Below are 20,401 nucleotides of genomic sequence, written 5' to 3'. Positions count from 1 at the left end.
TGGATTATTTTAAACTGTAGCTTAGACATTGCTCTCACAAGTTAAATAAATATAAATATACCAAACTGCTTGACCTTGTTTCTCTACAAGTAGCAATAACTTTATGCAGCACATAAAACTATAGAAATTGTAGATATCTGCACCCCAGACACATCCCAGCAACAGCACAGCAATGCTCAGCACAAGCCCTTCTTGGGTCTCCTTCAAAGCAGTCACTTATGACAAACAGCCTTTTGGCAGGTATCTGTGTAGCAGATTTTTTTTCCCTTTTGCCTCATGCAAAATTCTCACTACACCATCCTGGGTGTGTACCCTTCATTACTAGGTCACTTCTCACCTTCATGCCTGTAATTGGAGAGTAATGATGCCATAATGGGCTCACAAAGTCAGTGAGGAGCAAGCTGAATCAAATTCAGTGTACTAACCTCCCCAAATGAAATTTTCATTTGCAGAAGATCATTCAAAGGATACAGATGTAAAACAGACCTAAGTTACCCACCCACTCCAAAAAGTGTGACAAAAGGATCCTCAGTCTTATCTAATAGTCTTTGTCCAAAATGAGGCTTGTGACTGTTGTTTGACTTCTTTAGCCTTGAGATTTTTTCAACACAGACTAACCACACTAAATAATTAATGAAAAAAAAATTAAAACATACCCTTTCCCAAGCTGTTTATTTACCACTGTGACATGCCATAAAGGACCAAGAGAAAGCACAGTGACCAAGTTGTGCCTGGGAAAATAGCTTTGGGAACTGCAGAGTAGGACAGGCTCTGCTTTGCCATTTCAGTGTACAAGTTCTACTTCTAAAAAATAAACCAACCACGAGATGAAATATTAGCAACTGCTATGTGGAATTGAAATCAGTAAATATAGAATCTGTATGGCACACTGACTTCAGAGGACCCATTACATGTGTTTATTAGTGTGTACATATGCAACAGTACAAGGACAGCAAAATCCAGAACTTTGTGGCCATGGCTAACAAGGAACACAAGAACACTTCCCAAAGCCAAAAGTCAAAACCTTTAACAAAAAACTTACTTGTAATTGACACCAACAGAGCAGAAAAATGGCACAACAGGACAGTTAAGTAAAAAGTAAAATACAACCTCCATCAACCACCCAGACAAAATGGAAGAAAAATGGGACTGTACCTGGAACTCGCAGAGCAGTGATGTTTATGGGCAGCTCCTTCATGCAAGTTTTTTCCATCTCTATAATCACCATCTTATTTTAATTTATGAATGTTTTTAAAGCCTAGAATTCACTCCAGCTAGCACTGGCAAGCTAGAAATAGCATGATGCCTTAATCTCCAGTTTTACGAAAGGTCTGGAAAGCAGCTATCTCAAGAATAGCTCATCTCTTTTCCCTTATCACCTCTGTGTGAATGAATCTTACTGCTCTAAGAGGTATCAACATAAATGTAGTAATTTCCAATTTATTTTCATTTGTTTATCAGAGGTTCACTCAGCTGTTCTATAAATGCAACCCTAGCATGTAGACATGTATCCCATACTTCCTACATGGAAATTACAGTATTATTGTTTGCTTATCCTGGATTATTGAAGATCCTTATTTCAACCATGCAAGCACAGTAGGAAAGTAGTACAATGTGTGCAAAAATAAAGCTCTGGTTTGGTTTGGTTTGTCTTTCCCCTCAAAAGGCCACAGAAAATTATTGGTTTGTTTCTTCAGCTGCAACAATTAATAATTCATTCTTCAGACAGTGATTAAGAGACAAAAACAAGGCCAAAACATTGTAGAAATGGACACTAAATTAATTTCAAATAAAAGGAATTATTTGAAAACAGAAATAGAAATCTTCTGCAGTAATCTGCAACAGTAAGTGACATAACTATCCAGAAAGACCACATAAATCAATATTATCACCCTGTTACAGCTCTGCCAGTAAAAAAGATGGCCCATGGCTGATTTAATTTTTTTTTCTCCAACACAAAACATTCATTTTGTTCATACTGCTACTATTTTAACATAGGACTCAACACTGCTAAATCAAATTCGGTAGGATTCATACCGTTGATTACAGTAATGGACAACCAAAATATTCATCCCAGGCCCCAGGTCAGAAGGCAGCACAACTCTAGAAGCAGTGCTGTTATCTCAGAACTCACAAAATTATTAACAACAGCTACAGTTCATTTTAATTAAAGCATTTTCCTCTTGTGGCTTCCCAAGCACATTTTTGCCCTCTTATAACCAGCATTTATAGCTTCCTTTCACAGCAGCTTTTACTTTAAATAAACACATCCAGAACAGAAGTAGCAAAACCATACTTGTACACTGTGAAATCCTAGAAAACTGTTTGGCAACACATACCAGCTTACAACCCTGCCTTACTCATACTCTGAGTTCTGGGTGGCAGTTTTGGGGTACTGAACTGAGGGGGGGGTGCTGTACAGCTTTTTTTTTTCTCATTGGAAGTGTTATTACTGCCCTGACAGCACTCTAAGAATGTCACGCTTTGCTACAGAGACCAGATTTTCAACAAATCAGTTCAGTTAGGCACAAAATCAAAATGGACAAATCTTCACAAGAGCTCAGAACAGTCAGTGCTAACCTCTTTAGAAAATCTGCCCCAATTATAGATGCCAAGTACTTGAAAACCTGGCTCCAAGCTCTTAAAAATCAATTTTCATATGTTCCAAACCAACACTGCAGTCACTAAAGGGAGTCCTGACAATGTTTTTCTGTCAGGGGAGGAACAAAGTAAGAGGCAACCTAGGACATACAGAGTAAATCTACTGAATAAGTCTATTTGTAATCACAAAGCTTACTACTACATTTACTGGCACCATCCACTTTTGGGTTTAGCTTTGTTTTTATTTCTATATTAGTCTTTCTGTGCCAGCACTGAGCACATCTTCCTTTTGCCAATTCCTCACTGATATCAGCCTGAGGTGTTGCTACAGAGTAAAAAAGAGCCAGAACAATGAGCTGGCCTGAAGGAAAATATAGCAATCCCCCACACCTTACCTTTCCTGCAACCAAATCAGGTTCAATGTCTGTAAATTATCCCAGTTTACACACCATGGGAAAAAAAAGACAGAACCAGAATATTCATCCAACTGTAAATTTATACAGGTGTGAAGGAGAATGTAACCATTTGCTATTTACGTGGGCTAGAATGGTATCACTTAGCTTTAACACATACCCCAGAATTCACTTCCTAAAGTGTTGTGCAAAATGAGATTGAATTACATATTTTAAAGCTTTCACAGCTTTGAACTTTAATATAAAATGTGAAATACCAAGGCCAAAATTCTGCCTTCAGCACAATGCTTTGTCCCAAAGACACAATAAAAGTTGTTCTGCTACTGGAGTTTATTTGAGGATATCAGAATTTAGCAGTATAGTAGTTGTTTGTGTTTCTGTGTTCAGATTTAAAACTGAAATGACAGTTTTGTCCACTTCATATAGTTGTTTCTCTAGAAAGTCGCTTTCCATTAGTTCTCTGAACTGCCACATAGAAAAAGAACCATCATTTTTCTGCTGTGATCAGAGCTATAAGGAGAAGCCTCCATGCATCTGTTAAGGAACTCTTGCCTTTAAAACATATGCATGAAGTGCTTGCTTTTTACTTCTGCCATCTGCCCTGATAATTTAAACATCTTATTTTCTAACCAAAACTATTTTTACTGTGGTCACAAATACAGACTTCTCAAAGAGGCAATGTTAATTCTAGCTTATCTAAACGTAGATGATTCTTAAGAGAAAACAAAAACATATGGGATTAAATATAAAACCCTTCTAATACCCTGGGGTATAATTACATTATTCATTAGCAAGTAACCTCAGGTGGGCATAATTTAATGCTTCCTTCCTGTCCCTTGAGCAAACACAACACAGAATAGCTAATCAATTTGATCCCAAGATCCTAAAGCCTCAATAAAAGCTGATGGAGGCTTACAGAAGAGCCACCCCAGGCTACCCTCGAGGATTAAGAGTGCTTACCCAATTTACAGGTTCACCCACTTAAGAGGGAGAGGATGGCAGATTCATGTGCTTCCTGTGCCTCCATCATTTCTCAGTAATTACAGAGCCTGCAACACTTATTTATCATTTGGTGCTGGTTTTGGCTAACTCCCCATTTTGAGGGCTGGGCTGGTCCCTCATGAGATGCCCTGAAAATGGGCACATCTGCCCTGAGCCTCACCTCCTTCAAGAGAAACTGCAACCAGGCTTTGATTTCAGCTCGGTACAGCCTGGGGAAGGATCTGCACACTGACAGGAAAAAAATTATCTATTAAAACAATGCTTAATAATCTATTCTATAACAATGCTTCATATCTATTAATAACAAATTACTTACTAAAACATTTAATTACTTAACAAAAGTACTGCCATCAAAACACCTTTTTGCTTCATATTGCCTAGCAGGGTTTATTTCCACAACACTAAGAAGAAAGCCAACCAAGAGCTTTCTCTTTCACTGAAGAAGTGAACCAAGAGCTTTACAAGCAGAAGTCCCACTCCGAGGAGATGACCCCCGACATCTGAACAGGGCAGCCACGCCTCTCGCTAACCAGCCTCTCTCAGCTGCTGCTGTTCCTGCGCTCCTCCAGGCTTTTCCCTCATTCCCCCTCCTTCTGCAAGGCTACTTGACATGCCCGAGCGGAGCAGCGGCCGCCACGGGCTCCTGAGGGGCCTCGCCCACGCTGAGGGAGCCGCCGGCAGCGCACTCGTCCTCCCACCCGCACGTGCTGCCATGCGGATCCCGCTTTCCCGCCGCGTGCGCTCTCATTGGCTGCCCAACAGTGGGGGCGGAGATGAGGGCACTCTGATTGGCTGCTCGCGGCAGGGGTGGGGCCTCATGGTGTGAGGGCGGGGCCTCATGGTGAGGGCGGGGCCACAGTATGAAGGCGGGGGCTGCGGTGTGAGGGCGGGGCCTCACGGTAAGGGTGGGGAGCATGGTGTGAGGGCGGGGCCTCATGGTAAGGGCGGGGAGCATGGTGTGAGGGCGGGGCCTCATGGTAAGGGTGGGGAGCATGGTGTGAGGGCGGGGCCTCACGGTGAGGGTGGGGAGCATGGTGTGAGGGCGGGGCCTCAGGGTGAGGGCGGGATGCAGGATGTGAGGGAGGGGATTCATGGTAAGGGTGGGGCCAGGGCGTGAGGGTGGGGCCTCGCGGTGTGAGGGGGGGGAGCGCATTGTGAGGGTGAGGGACGCGGTGTGAGGGCGGGGGCCATAGTGTGAAGGCGGGGCCTCATGGTGAGGGCACGGGCCACAGTGTGAAGGTGGGGCCTCATGGTGAGGGCACGGGCCACAGTGTGAAGGTGGGGCCTCACACTGAAGGCAGGGGCCATAGTGTGAAGGTGGGGCCTCACACTGAAGGCACAGGCCACAGTGTGAAGGCGGGGCCTCACGGTGAAGGCAGGAGCCACAGTGTGAAGGTGGGGTTGCTCAGGGCCCTGAGGCAGCGGTGGTTCAGGGGGTTTGGTCAGAGATTCTGCTGTTCCCGGGAGCCAGGTGCTCTGGTGAAGGGTGAAATGTGAAATGTTTGCCGGTGTTCTCCTCTAGATGAAGTGGGATCTGTATGGTATTCATCTCAATGTTGTATTTGTTCGAAGATAATGTTGGCCTCAGAATACAGTGTCAGTGCCCTCTTGAGGAATAGCCTCGCTTTGCCTTACCTGTATCTTGCTAATGCTATGCAACAAACTTTCAACAACACCGTTCTTAAACCAGGGAAAGATGCCTTTACTGATAATAATGAATAAGCCCTACTACCTTTATTGATGGCTGACTTGAGTTCTTCATAATTATACTGGCTTTCTGCATTAATGTGTGATCTATAATGTTTTGGAGCCGTCCCATACTGTTTATTTAATTAGTTTGCCTGGCCTCTGTATTAAAATCTTTCTGCATCTTGAAAAGTAATCCAATTTCCCAAATACCAGAAAGATAATCATATTCTGGATGAATTTTGGAATGATTTTTAATATTCTACTTGTCCATGCTATAGTCATTTTTCTACTACACTAATGGTAATAAATTCATCAGTGCTTAAAGAATTTTGGGAGATCTGTCCTCAGCAATGAGCTGTTTTTCTTGAACTGTACAGCTTAAACACTGACTATACAGTGCACAATTAATGAAAACAATGTGTACTTCAGTGCATGTCTGTGTGGTAATGCTAAATACAGAAACACCATCACAGAACTCAAAAGAAGGATGCACTTCTCCTCTTGTTTTCAATGACTGGCAGGAGTAATGGGCAGGAAAAGTAATAAGGAAAAATAATAGGAAAGGGCAACTTGGTAACTGGAAGCTAATGCAGAAACTTTTTAAAATAAGGTGCTCATTTGGGGTCCTATTCTAAACCTCCTTTTTTGTAAGAACTATCTCTCCTCGTGTTGGTATCAAAATTCAAGACCAGTTTTCATGAGATCTCACAACACCTCCTTGTGCATGCAAAGCTGTTCAGTTCTCTGACTTGTTCTTCCTGCAACCCCTAAACCCTGTGCCTCGAATTCACTCAATTTTCAACAATATGTTATGGCCAGATTGTTCAAGGGTTCTTTTGTCAGTGTAAAGAGAAGTGGATTGTACTAAAAAATATTTGAAATTATGTGGAGACCTGACTGCAAATATTTAGTGGGTTTAAAGATGCAGGTGTTGAAGTTGACTGTTATGAATGTCTGGAATGTTACTGATAGTAAATCTGTAGCTGTGAGAAATGCAAGCTTTTTGGAAACTATTTTATTCCTAGTAGACAGATTTAAACTGGGGAGGAAGGGTGAGGTGATGTCATAAACCTTTGCTTCTGACACTGTTTTTCATGTTGAATACAAGAGGTAGTCTTTGCAAATGAATGCTAGGTGATATGCTTATCTTTTAAGTGCTTATGCCTATTGAGCATTTCCTCACTTGTAAAATCTCCTTTAACTCACTTGTGTAGTTTCACATCTCAGCTATTTGCTGCTGGTTTTTCAGGTAATGACCTTTTAATTCTTCCTTTGTCTATTTGCTTCTGTGCTGATGCAGAACTGTCAGCTTGGGGCCCTATCCACTGCCTGCAGTTCAGCACATCATGGACATTTTTATAGAAATTGTGAGATTCTGCTCACTTCACTTACGTGCTTGGCAGCAGTCCCTTCATGGGTAGAGCTGTTGTTTTTCCTCCCTACTGAATGTTCCAGCTCTTGCAATGTCAGTTCCTTCACCAGCCATCTGTCTTGCTGGCTCACTCACTATCTTAACAGCTCTCTTTCTCAGACTAGATGTAAGTCCTAGTGAGTATGCCATCAGCTGTTAATTTTTTATTCAGAAGCTTTTAAAACAATTGTTGCTGCACATGAATATCCTACATTTCAATCCTCTCGTTCCCATCCTTGGCTCTTAATTGTTGCTTTCTTCTGCATCCTCCTTTTTACAGGTTCCTTTGCAAGTTGTTTGTCTATCACTTCACTCTTTTTTCCTGAAAATTTTAGAGTAATTTTGTTCAATTTGACAGCTTGTCCCTGAATTCTGTCTGGGGGATTGCATGTCTGAGTGCAAGGAAGGCCTAATCCAGTTCTGTTTGTTGTGGCACAGTAACTCCACCATCACTGCAAGAAGCATCTAAGCAGTTTCAGATATGAGTCAGGTAACAGCTCTTGAGAAGTGTAAGATTGTTACCTTTTGTCAATAAGTTAGATAATAACTTCTCTGTGCTGGTATCAATGTTACAGATAGGATAGATTGTCTTGTAGCTCAGGGGCTGGTATATTGCTAAACAATCTAGCAATCTTTTTGATGAAAAGTTCTATTTGCTTGTAAGCCAGTCAGGTCTGGATGCAAAATTACTTCATGAAGCCCTGAGAGTACAGTATTCCTTATTATAGTAGCAGTTTGCTTTATTTTTGTACACTGTACTTGCTTTATAATCTTCCAATAGCTAAGATTCAGTTAGATAGTGTTGAGAGCTTTATAAACAACTGCTTGGGTTTAGTGCAATTTTCAGTTGTAGAAATGAACCACACAGATAATAATTTCAATAGAGACACAGCAGCTTTTCTTCGTTTTAATGTATATTGGTAATCCTTTCTCAGACCTTCTGCTCCTTTCCTGGACAAACTCAAATATTGTTTATTGCTAGTGCCAATTAGTCAGCCAAGCATCTGCAGCTGGCAGCTGTCCACAGTGAGGAAGCCCCAGAAGATTAAAACTCCCAGCTGATTTGCATGTTAGATGTCATTGTTTGTAATCTTCTGGAGTTCTTCCACACTTAATGTTTCTTAATGATAAAGAAATCTGAGTGTGCTTACAGTAATAACTAACAATTAGTGAGATGGATTTTATTTCCCCACTGTACTTATGACCTCCAGGATAAATTTAGACCTGTCATTTAATGCCTCTTATGAGGGGCTGTCCATCTGAGAAAGGTTTGCTTCCAAACTAAACATTGCCACTGAAACAGGTCTTCTCATGCTGGTAGAAGTGTGTTCATAACACATTCATCCCTTCTGGGCTAGAAAGTTAAATCTGTATTATTATATTGGTAACAGAATTTATGCCAGTGTAATGAGTAATTCCAGTGGTACAGAAAAGTTTTACTAAGATACACAGTGTTTTTCTGCCATTGCTCAGGCCTTTTTTTCCTTTGTGCACAGAAAGTGAAAACATTCAAGACAGCAGTAGACAACAGTGACAGTAAATTAATTTCTTTTCTGGCATTGTCCCAGGTAAATCAACTCCCTAACTCCAGAGTGTGACTTCCAGAAGGAAGGTGACAGCAGAGATTGTCTCCAAAACTCTATTAAGTGAGGTACTCAGGTGTGATCATGGCAAGTCATATGATTAAATATAATCAGCAGAAGCAAAGAAATTTGCAACTGTCCAGAAATCTTCAACACTGAACTGGTTACTAATATATTTTTCTCTCATTAGGTGAAGCTACAGATGTCTTATGCTAAGAAGAGCAAGCATCCAAACCCAAGGAAGCTGCAGAGGAAACTGGTGAGCTACAACTTATCTTCCCTTCTTGTTAGCAGGATATGCTCTATGGTCTGGGCTCAAGCCCAGCATTACCCCATGAACATTAAGGAATGTCATTGTTGTTAGGTGAACACACTGCCTGTGATAATTTACTCTGCTTGAAATAACTTGTAAACTGGTTTCAGAAGAATAAAACTATTCACCAGAATGTGATTGGAAGGGTATTTTAAGAGCAAACAAAATCTACTTACATGCTAGGCTAGAAGGAGCTAGCTACTACTTAGCATGCTATTAACTAAAAGGAATCTCAATTAATTCCCTCTTAAAAAAAAAAAAAAAAAAAAGTTAGGCCTCACAAGACTTCAGGATTTCATGCTTTAAATAATCTCAGTTACCAAAGAGAATTCCTAACACACCAGCTGGAATTCCCTCCAATATAGTTAAGGAAGTGTGAAGTGAATAAAAACCTCAATTTTTATATTAGACTAATAAAAATCTTTCCATCGTGGCTTTAGTTTCATCATAGTTTTTACATTGTATTATAGTTAAATAGATTTACATTTTATCAAAACTATGTGAGCAAGCCACACCCAGCTGGCCAGAAATGCTCATTGTAACATCCTAAAGTAATAGGAGCATCACTGTGTAGAGTTTACTATTCTTTTTCATACTTTTTAAAACAGGGCATGGCATGCTGTTCCATTCACCTATAATGTGTTCAGTAAGAAGTTAAATTAAGTGACTTTACATATTCTGTAAAAGCAGCTGTGGCACAGATCTGAAGGCTCTAGAGGTAAGTTCTGAATGGAGAAATCTGGAGCTGGGCCTTGCAGTGTTGTCAGAAGCTCTTCAGAGGCAGATTATGAAATTAGAGCTGTAATCTCTGCCTGACATAGAGTTAATATGAAGCCATTCCAGGACTGAAGCTGTTTACTGGTTCTTCCATCTGTCAGGATTTTCCTACCTTCTATGGGAAGGAAATACATTCATGTGGAACTGAGATTGCATGGAGGAAAACTTTCTTTGTGGTGTGTTAGGGAGCCCTTTTGAGGAATTGTAGGGAGCTGCTGGCACACCACCAGGGGAAGGAGTGAATGAGCATAATGGATGTATTTATTTACAGTAACTAAACAAAACACAATTTCCTTTTCCTCCTCTTGGGTGTGACATTTGAAACTTGCTTGTGCAAGAAAAAGCCGTGTGAGAAGTAATAGTCAAAAGCATTAAGTCATGAGGAGAATGAGACACTGACATTGGGGAATTTTTTTGTTTTGTTCTTTCCTTTAGGACTGGGCTTAACTGACTGAAGTTTAATGTGTAAAATCTGCAAGGTTAATGTATAAGCTACACTTGAAGGACCTTGCCATTGGGAAATAATGAAAGCAAGCATTGTATCAGCTGGCTGAGATGAACATCACATATTTGCTGTAAATTACTTGTGAAGGCTGTCTTGGAAAGTCTAAAGAGCCAAATTTAGAAACACTTACTCTGTGCTGACCTAGTGGTCTGGTAGGGTAGGGTTCTGTATCTATGCATTGATTCTTCTGTGTTCCATAGCCTTTTCTTGCAGGACTATTGCAATTAGCTATGTGCAGCAGCAGTGTTTGTGCTATGCATCAGAGAAACTTTCAACAAATGTGTCTATGTTCAATAAAGATTTAGCTGTGCCTGTACTTTTTCACCTTATGTCCACAGGCTACATTATGTTTGGCTTTGGAAGACGTAAAGAAGAGGATATTGGGCTACAGCTGAGGTTCTAAGAAATTATCAGGAAACTGTTTTTTAAAAAGTTGCAAATACCTTCTTCTGTCACTCATGTTATCTGAAAGCTAATAGTTTAATATGAAAGGTGAAATGGCAAATTCACAGTGAATAAAAATCCTTTTATAGCCAAGATATTCCCATTTGTTTACAGCAACATACACTGGAATTAAGTTTGCCAGACTGTGGTAGCCAACTTCCTGTGCTTCATTTCCATTGTACATTGTCCTTTCCAAGGAATGTTTATGATATAGCTGATACCCTGGCAGTAAACAGAGTAATTTACATAATTGCACCTTATCAGGACTAGATTCTTTCAGTAATTTTTCCAGCTCTGCTGAGGGAGTAAGGAAAGTTTCCCCAGGACTAGAATCAATGAAGGGCTGGTTTTCTACTATAGAGTCAATTTTACTTGCTCTGTCTTGCTATGCTTGCAGAGTAACAACAGCTTAAAGGTCTATCATGAAAAAGGGGTGGTATGTGCATCCCCTGGGACTAGCAGGGATCCCCATCTCCAGCCTGTGCCAGCAGTGTCTGTGTCCACCTGCACAGGATTTCATATTGTCAGGGTCTCTTCTTCCCTCTCTTCCTCTCTCAAAGAGGCACTAAGGAATTCCAAGAGGTTTTATCCTTTTCCCTCACTCATGGCAACAAGAGAACACCAACAGCTCTCCATCCTCTGACTAGATCTACTAACACATACTAATTCACAGAGAAATAATAAACTTAACAAGATTCTTAATCTTTCTTCATTTTTCACTGCCAGTTCCTTAGCTTGGATAAGAGACTCCTGTCCATGCAGGGTTTTCTACTCTCCCTGTCTTTTCTTTCTGCAGGTAGGGTCATGCATGGAGTTCAGCTTAGAGCTCAGTGAAGGACTCCTAGAGGAAAAGCTATAAATTTCTGATCTCTCATCTGTATGGCAGTGCTGATTCCACAGAATTAACTGTGATGAAGGAGTCAGGAACTGAGTATTTTTTCTTCTAGTCTGTGATATTTGAAGTGTTTCAGGGCACACTTATAATTCTGATGTATTTTCACTTGTCATTTCTCACTGAGACACAATTTCTCATTGTTTTCAATGACAGGCAGTTCTGCTTAGCCATATGGGAAGGATGGAGTAGCCTGTACAGAAAACTATAGCCCCTCAACAGATAGCTGCTTACATTCCTTAGATATTATCTCCTCTCAGGAAGGGTTAAACTCTACTTTTTCTACAGACAGTAATTTCTTGGTAAAGTAGGAAAACAAAGTTTCACAGCTTGCTGATCATGAATTTTCCTGATAGCCTCTTTGCAATGCAGTTACCCAAAAGAAATCGATGGAATTTTACCCTTTTTTCCAACATGGCTGTATCAATGTTTGGAGTAAGTGAAAGGAATAAAATGACCACTTAACTCTTCTTTTGGCAGAGAAAAGATTGAAGCAAGACATCCTGCTTAAAAGTGAAAAGCTTCCACTGTGCTTGAAGCACAGTATAGGTGGGAAAGAGCTAAAAAAATCACCAAAACCCTGTTCTTAAAGCAAAACTGTTAATCAATGTTAACTCATTTAGAAATAGTCAAGAGGGACAGATGGAATCCAGTTATTATCTCTCTTTTACTTGAGTCAGTTTTAAAATATATTGAAGCTTGTGTACTTTTGAGTGGCAGATATGGCTTGTCACTTTAAAGGGTATTTTTGCTATTGTTAATACTGAAATAGATTGAGGAACAGCAGTTAACAGAAGTCTTAAGTACCTCAGAGAAAATACTTGTCTTGCATTTATTATCTCAGCTTTCAGATTTAAGCAGCTATATGTGGTTAAACTTTGCAATTATGTAACAGTAATAGAATGCTGTTCAAGTTGATGCCTTTTAGAAGACAAGGGAGTGGGGGTGGGGATGTGATTGTACAGTAAACCCACGTTAAACGTTTTTCCCTAACTGTGCTCCTTGAGACAGCAATCAGCTACCCAGAACAGAGCCCAGAACGTGCTCTCTGCAGTTTGCTCTGAACTCAGAGTACATCTTGTGGGTTTTTTCCCCATAAGACAGTGATATATGTCTAAGCATGGATGTAATTCATTTTTTAAATCAGAATTTCTCAGCCTATGTTGTTTAATTGTTACCTGTTCCCTGGTAACATATTTCTAGAGTAAACAGCCTCTTATTATTTGAAGAATATGCATTTTTAATTATCTCAAAACTGAACTGAATTGTTAAATCTTGTTTTTATTCTGTAGTTGAGCTGTGTCATAGGTCACACACAACTTTCCAAAGTGCAAGTTTCAACAGATGCTGTGTGAATCATGTTAACAAAGGGCAGCTTTAAAATTAATTTCCCATACTTTTAGGACACCAGTTTTTCTGCTTTTTGTTAGTGATGCTGAAGTTTTAATGCACTTCCAAAGCAAAAATAGCTAACAATGTCACCAGAGCAACTCTCTACTTCAAATGTAGCAAGAATAATCCTTTTATGCTGGCACAAAGATAAGTGGACAGGCAGAGGTTAAACTTCTTGTGAGTGGAATATTGGTTGTATATAGATTATTCTTTTATAATTTCTGAGACATCTTGGTTCCAAATTTAAAGAAGACTGTATAACCATCTTAAATGGAAACTAATGGAAATTCTGTTTATTTCAGAAATTTTCAATAATTTGGTCCTGTGTGCCTCATGTGGAATACCTCAAATGTCTGTATTTGCAAATTTTGTCAAGTCGTATTTTTGAGAACAAGCAGAAAGAGATCTAAAAAAACCCAAGTGTAATTTTTTGATAGCAGACACAGCCTCAGACACATCTCAAAAAAAAGCAAAACAAGAAATCTGAAAAATAACAGAACAAATTGTTTTGTGCACTTCTTGCAAACAGGTGCTAGTCCAGGCCAATCACCTCTGCTCTGTAAAATAGCAGGTGAGTGAAGAATGCAAACGATCAAGTATTAGGCCAGAGAGAATAATCATCCCTGACAGAGAAGCAGGCATTCTGCCCAGGCACTTACTCCCACTGAGGAGACTGGGGTCAGCTCACACTGAGCTGGTCTTTAAATATGCTTGTTAAACCTCAAACTTGCAGCACAAGATTCAAGACTGAGACATTTCTCAGTCTCCCTCACATTCAGTCACATTTTCTATAATCATGAAATTGCTTGCTCCTGCTTTAACTCAAGAGGGTGTTTGCTGGTCACCTCTTTAAGGTGTGACAGTGTTCTGTCTCCTTTAGAGTAAAAGCTGAGTGCTGACAGCAGAGCCCTCAAAGGGCAGTATGTGCATGACCAAGTCAGGAATCACCAAAATCTGGTGACTTCCCAGTGGATAAGTACAAGTGTATGTGCAGGGCTTGCCCTCTGTCCCATAGTTTTCCTCTTCCTGCCCCCATCCCAAGCACTAAAACCAAAGCTGAGTAGAACTTACAGAAGGAGGAAAATCTTGTATTCACTGTGATCTACATAAATACTGTCTCCAAACTGCCCATTTCTCAGAAACTACTTGTTCAAGACAAAATAAAATGGAAGTGGATATTTCTGCAAATCTTGTCAGCATTATGCTGTCACCTCAAATTATGGATTGTCCCTTTTACAACAATGTCACAATTCAATCATAGTCTAGCATTTTCCCAGATTTTAGAGTGGCTTTGACCTATGAGACATGAAAGTACATGATTATAGCAATATGCCTAGAGTGCAGCTACAATTTTCTTCTGTTAGGGAGTGCTGTGGAGAACTTAAAACAAATGCTTAAACATTGCAGTCAAATACTTAGAAGCTATACCTTCAAAAGTCATTGAAAACATTACTTAATACTTGAAGCAAGTCACTGGGATTGTTCCTTTTTAGTTAGCAGGCCCTTTCCTCTAAAATGAAGCAGTACATTATTGCTTATTGCAGTGTGCATTTAAATGCCTTTTTTAAAGAGTAGACTTGGGAGTATCATATAACAATTTACAGGCATTTATGGGGATAAGTAAAATCTAGTTATGTTTAATGCCAAGAATTGCTAGAATTCAAGTAGAAAATTGGCACTACACAATACATGAAATTATTTTTTCTGTTTTTAGAATTGTAGAAAATACATAAGCCATCTCAGCCATACCTAGGGGACAATATTAAAAAGATGGTTTGGTAATACAGAGTACTTTAATTCCCCATACCATATGAAGGTGTGTGTCCTGTCATTCTTCCTCATACAGACAGCAGTTAAAAAGTCTCTGCTTTTCTAGAGCACATGTTGATTATTAACTATAGCATTTTTGTACAGATTGTCCTTATAAAAATTTTTTAATCCTTAAAAAGCCCCTACCCTTAATGTGTTGCTGTATAGTGTGATCACAACAATGGCTCTGACATTAAAATATATCCAGGTCAGGTTTCTGGGCAAGTCTTTTTGAAAAATAGACTTTTACTGAACTGTAATGGAAACATTTCCATGACTTCAGCAGTCTCCTTTGGAAGTTAAAATAAACATTTCCACAAAGAAATTGCAACTTGAGATTTAATTTACTGTGCTGAAGGCATGATAACTGGACACAGAAAGTTGCAATGAATGCTACATCAGTAAAATATTGATTGTTCATTGCTCAAGCTGACATACAAGTAATTAGCAGAAATATTCTATTTGCAATAGCCTTTAGCATAAACAATGTTGGGAAACACAAGAGTCCTTTTTAATATATTTTGGGAAGCCCAGGTTGTTGGCTCTATTGAAAGCATGCTGCAGTGGCTTCATTAGGACAAAGCAGCTTTGTCTTTGTCCTAACTGACCAGGTAGAAATAAGAATGTGGCAGCAAGCACAGAGTCTGGGTTTATGAATTATGGCATTGTAGGGGTGTGGTCAGAGCATGCTGCTTAGCTTTTCTCATGTTTTAGTAGCTTCTTGAGGGCTCTTGCAGGCAGCAGCAACTGCAAACATAGAGCTGAAACATCTACAACAACCTTCTGTTATAAAGCCTCCTAATCCTACCCAAAAATGAGAACCTATGTTAAGGTTTAACAGTGTCCTTTTAAATGACAAGCAAACTGCTACAGTGAGACATTCAGCCTGGGTTAGGCAGAGTATGCTGTGGTTACCATCACTAAACAGAGCTGGATCTGTTAAGATCAAAATGGTTGACTTGTCACTCCATAGTAATTGTTCCCTGTGGAAAAAATTCAATAGCATCGCTTAAATCACACATAGTGGTCACGTGCTCCGAGGCTTCGATGGTTCTTAGACTGAAAGGCAGAGGTGGGGAGGAGCTGTGTCAGGAAATCTAATTCTGCTGCTGTGAGGGGAAGCTTGCCTTGCACACAGTCATGTGCACAAATTGATTTTTAATTTTACAGTAAAGCGCTATTTTAATTATTAACTCAATTGATCCCTAAAAGGCTACTGTTAAAAGCCAGATGTTATGCCCCTGCATTTCCAAGGTGCATATTGGAAGGAGAGCTTTTGGATGTGAGATGACTGTCAGACTGCATTCAATCTATTCAACTTCTTTTTATTACAGTAAAGAAGAAAATCTGTTAATCTGCAGCTTCTGTAAAACAAACTGAATGCACACTATCTTAAAAATTAATTACATACCTGAACCATAATAATTAGTACAAAAAAAAAAAAAAAAAAAGAAAGAAAGCCAAGCCAAGTCAATGAAAATAATGAAAATGAGAAGGACTATGTTTCTGTCCAGACTGGAGAATCTTTAATATTATAGGAATTTATGTGAGTCTCACGATTTTGCCTTTTAACACTTACCTTTCTGCTGCCTGCAATTTTTTTTCTGGCTCTTTTCTTCTGACAATGATACAGTAACATAGGGAGAGGAGATAATTCACAAAGAAATTCTAGATACAGGGCAGAAGTAAGCTAAGACAAAATGCTAAGAGTATCCCAATTAGATTGCATTTGATTTTCTAAAGGAAGCAATTTTTTAATCTTAGTTTGGTTCTTCAGTGTCTTTTGAAAATCAGCACAGAAACTGTACAAGTTCCTGCTCTGACTCCATGCAGTCTCCTGGGTTAAACTTTTCTCACCATGTACACCTGAGAAAAGTGCTGAGTTTCTGTTTTGCCAGGCTTCCCCTTCCCCTGCCACTCTCAGAAGGGTAAGTTAACCTGTCTTACCCACAACACAAAAAGGGTGCAGCTGCATCCTACTCAATTTAGGGTGAAACAGTCTTTTGATAGCTCAGGAATACTCACTGATCCTGTGACAGAAGGTGCTACACATACAAGCACTGAAGAACACTTGCTGCTTGATTATGCATGGTTAATACGCTTGCTCAATTCCCTATTCATCAGCCAGCACTAAGAGGAAGCCTGAAGCATCAGGCATAACAGCACAATGCTTGGCTCTAAATGACTTCATGTAGGATGCAACTTGCCATTTGGCCTTAAATACAGTGGATTTTTTTCCTCTCTTCTTCTGACACCTTGTCACAGAAACACAGTGGCTGCCACTCTGACCTTCTGCTGCTTGTCCTAGCTCTTCAGTGGGGCTGGTAATCCACACGAAAAGAAGTAAGAAATCATTGCAGTGCAAAATCTATACAAGCATTACAGTTAAGGAGGGTACTCAAGGAAACCATTTTGCAGGCTTGACTATAGCACTATCTTACCTGTATGACAAACACATCTTTTCCCCTGCAGAAGCATGAGAATAGCAATGTGATTCCATGATTCCATTAATATACGTAGGGGTATTTTCCCCCTACATCTAAGTATAGATATTTGCAGTTAACCAGCCATCCCGCTCTTCCTTCCCCACTCCCCGGAAACTAAAATAGCCAAACTACTCAAAAGGCATCTGGACCGCCCCGCTTTGTTCCCCGCGGTCCGCCTCGCGGAGCTCGCTCCCTGCACACAACTCGCGCCTCCGGCAGCCTCCGGCTCTCGGCTCGGCAAGAGCCCCCCGAGCCGGCAGCTCCGAGCGGAGGGCGGGCGGAGATGCAATGCGGATGGGCGGGGAGGGAAATCTTTACCTGCCGCCTTCCCCCGCGGAGCCAGGGGCGCCTGGAGCTGCTGCATCCACGCCGGGGCGCGGCGGGCGGGCGGGCGCTCAGAACGCCTGGCGGAGGCGGCTGAGCGCCGGGGCCATGGCCGCGCTGGGGAGCGGTGAGAAGGGAGCGCCGCCGGAGCCTCCGTAAGCCGCGGGGAGACTCAGCACCTGGGCGCTGAACAGCTCCACGGAGCGCCACGGGCGGGGCCGGCGCCGCGCTCCCGCCCCTGGGCGCGGGGGGGCCGCGCTCCGCCCGCCGCCCGCCGCGCTGCGGCCGCCCCGCCCCGCCCCGCTGCGCTCCGCGGGGCCCCGGCCCGGGCGGCGCCCGAGCGGAACGGGCGGCGGTGACCGCGCTTCCCAGCCGCCCCGCGGAGAGGAGGCGGCTTCGCTCCGGGGACAGCCGGGAGGTGTAGTCCTGGCTTGCGGAGCGCCGAGAGCGCCGGCTCGCTCGGGCGGTGCCGGGGGCCGCAGCGCCGCTGCCCGGGCGGGAGCCCCCCCGGGAGAACGCCTGGGGCCACCGCCCCCCGAGCGGCGAGCTCCGCCCGCCCGGAGCCCGCGACTGCCCCGCGCCGGGGTGTTGGCACTGCGGCGCTGCGCTTTGTATGGAGACTTTCCAAAATGTTTGATTCTGCCCTTTATTGGTGGGGCAGAAAAAACTTCTTTTTAGTACAGGAAAGCACAAAATCTGCTATCTGCAGCCTATATGAGACAAATTGAATGTATGCTATCTTAAAAATAAATTACGTATCTGAACCTGAAGCAGAAGTTAAAAAAAATAATAATAAAAGCCAAGTTGCTGAATATAAGAAGTACAATCTTTCTGTTCGGAGTGGAGAAGCTCTAATAACATCAGAATTGCTGCAAGTCGCATTAACTTGATTTTAAACTTGCTTTACTGCTCCCAGCTATTGCCTTTCTGGCTCCTCTTCTGGTTTAATATGGGGAGCATTTCCATAATGTCCATTTTTGTCCGTTTTTTGGGGGGAGAAAAAGAAGTGATAGTGTAGTTCTTATGGTCTTTGAGAGAGTCCTGAAAGCTGTACTGCCTCCCTTCCTCCCACCAAGATTCAGAAGATAGAAGATACATATTGTGTGTTGTATGATACATGTGTAGCTGTTCAGAGCAGCTAAACAGTGCCTGTGTCATCAAAAGCAAAACACTGCAGAAAATGTAGCAAAAAAGCCTGTAATCCAATTGCAGATTGTTTTTAGAAAGCTATCTCTGATATCTTTGTTTATATAGGGCTTTTCATGTAGTTATGAAGAATTTTCTGAAGCAGGATGTTTTATTAGTTAACTACAAATGAAATGGTACAGTACTTCCAAGCATTTTCTATTTACTTGGACATCAAAAGAAAAATCATTATTTAGTGTAGTTTTTAATTAGAAGTTCATTTATTCCTTTGCTAATGACTACAATAGAAGAATCTTTCAAGTATTATTTTAAAAAATTAGTTAACAAGTAAATTTAGATGTTTGGGCTCCCACCTCACCCTGAATAATGTGGTGCTGAAAGATGCTGAAGGCTTGTGTGGAGGATCCAGTATGTTTGAGCTGCATGAAGGTGCCTGCTTTTGATGCTGTGAAATCCTGTTTTCCAAGCATTGCCCTCATCTAGGAGAAGGTTTTAGCTACTGTACTGCCAACTTGCAAGAAATATGACAGAAATCTGGGGCAGCCAAATAAACTGAGAAATATGTTTTATTTACACTGTGTTAGCAAAACCTCCCTTTGGGTTGTCTTCATTCCTATGTGGTTTTTTTCTAAATCAGTGATGTAGGAGTTCGGTTTACAGCTTCTTTTTATTCAATGGGTAGATATTATAATGATTTCTTGCCCACTTTTGGATGCTTTTTTGGGCAGTTCTTAAATGTAGTAGGTTAGTAGGTTTCCCAGACAGCAACTGGACCACACAGTCACACCCTACTGAGCAAGGTCTCTTGCGCAGCCATCCTGAAAGGGTGAGAAGTTGACACTGATGTTACATTGTGCACAGTGGTTCATGGATTTAAAGTACTGCCAGATTTGTTGTAATGGATGCCTGATATGATACAACATTCTATGCCACCAGCATGCTAACTTGATCACAGCATAAGTCTTTGGAATATATACAGCTGTTTGATAATTATTCTCATCTTTGCTACATGCTGACTGCTAAATTGCTTCCTGAAGTACCTTCCCCAGTGTTTCCACAAGACTCACTCAGCTCAGAATTACATATGCTGTTCCCTACCTTGCTGAACTTTTCAGCATTAGAAAGTGTAGGGGGATAGAATATAAGAAAATAGTGCAGAAAGTAATCTCACCCCTAAGGAGTTACAGCTGGGCCAGCTATCAAAGATTAGGAGCAGGCCTGACTTTAACAGGCCCCAGCTGTATCCAATGAGAAGAAGAGTGCTATAAAAGAGTGGGGTGGCTGGGTGAGAAGGGAACTGGAGTCAGTGGCTGCTTTGTGAAGAGGAAAGAGTCAGTGCTTGGAGGAGGTGCCCACAAGAAATACCAAGAAGGTATGAAACTTTTGTGGTAAGGAGGTAACAGCATGGAACCCCTGCAATAAGATGACAACAAGGAAGTTGCAGCAAGCATGGAACCCCTGCAATAAGATGACAACAAGGAAGTTGCAGCAAAGTATAGTAGATAAGTTTAAAACAGCATTTACTTTATTACAACTTTTGTTTGACTGAAACGCATTTGTAGATGTGGAAAGCACTTATGAAAATATTATGGCAAGTGCTCTTGAGATTATTCA

The 20,401-nt window shown here is 41.3% G+C and overlaps 1 protein-coding gene across 1 annotated transcript in view; it reads right to left on the bottom strand.

Annotated features, from left to right (window-relative positions):
• SMPD3 (sphingomyelin phosphodiesterase 3) overlaps nt 1-17,786 on the bottom strand; it is a 104,422-nt gene extending 86,636 nt beyond the window's left edge. The window contains exon 1 of the mRNA XM_063167815.1: nt 17,636-17,786. The gene's annotated coding sequence lies outside the window, so the exon portion shown is untranslated. The remainder of the gene's footprint in view (nt 1-17,635) is intronic.
• Between the last annotated feature and the right edge of the window lie 2,615 nt (nt 17,787-20,401).

The sequence above is a fragment of the Melospiza melodia genome, chromosome 13, assembly GCF_035770615.1.
Source record: "Melospiza melodia melodia isolate bMelMel2 chromosome 13, bMelMel2.pri, whole genome shotgun sequence".
Lineage (NCBI taxonomy): Eukaryota > Metazoa > Chordata > Aves > Passeriformes > Passerellidae > Melospiza > Melospiza melodia.
This window is presented reverse-complemented; position numbering and strand designations above follow the sequence as displayed.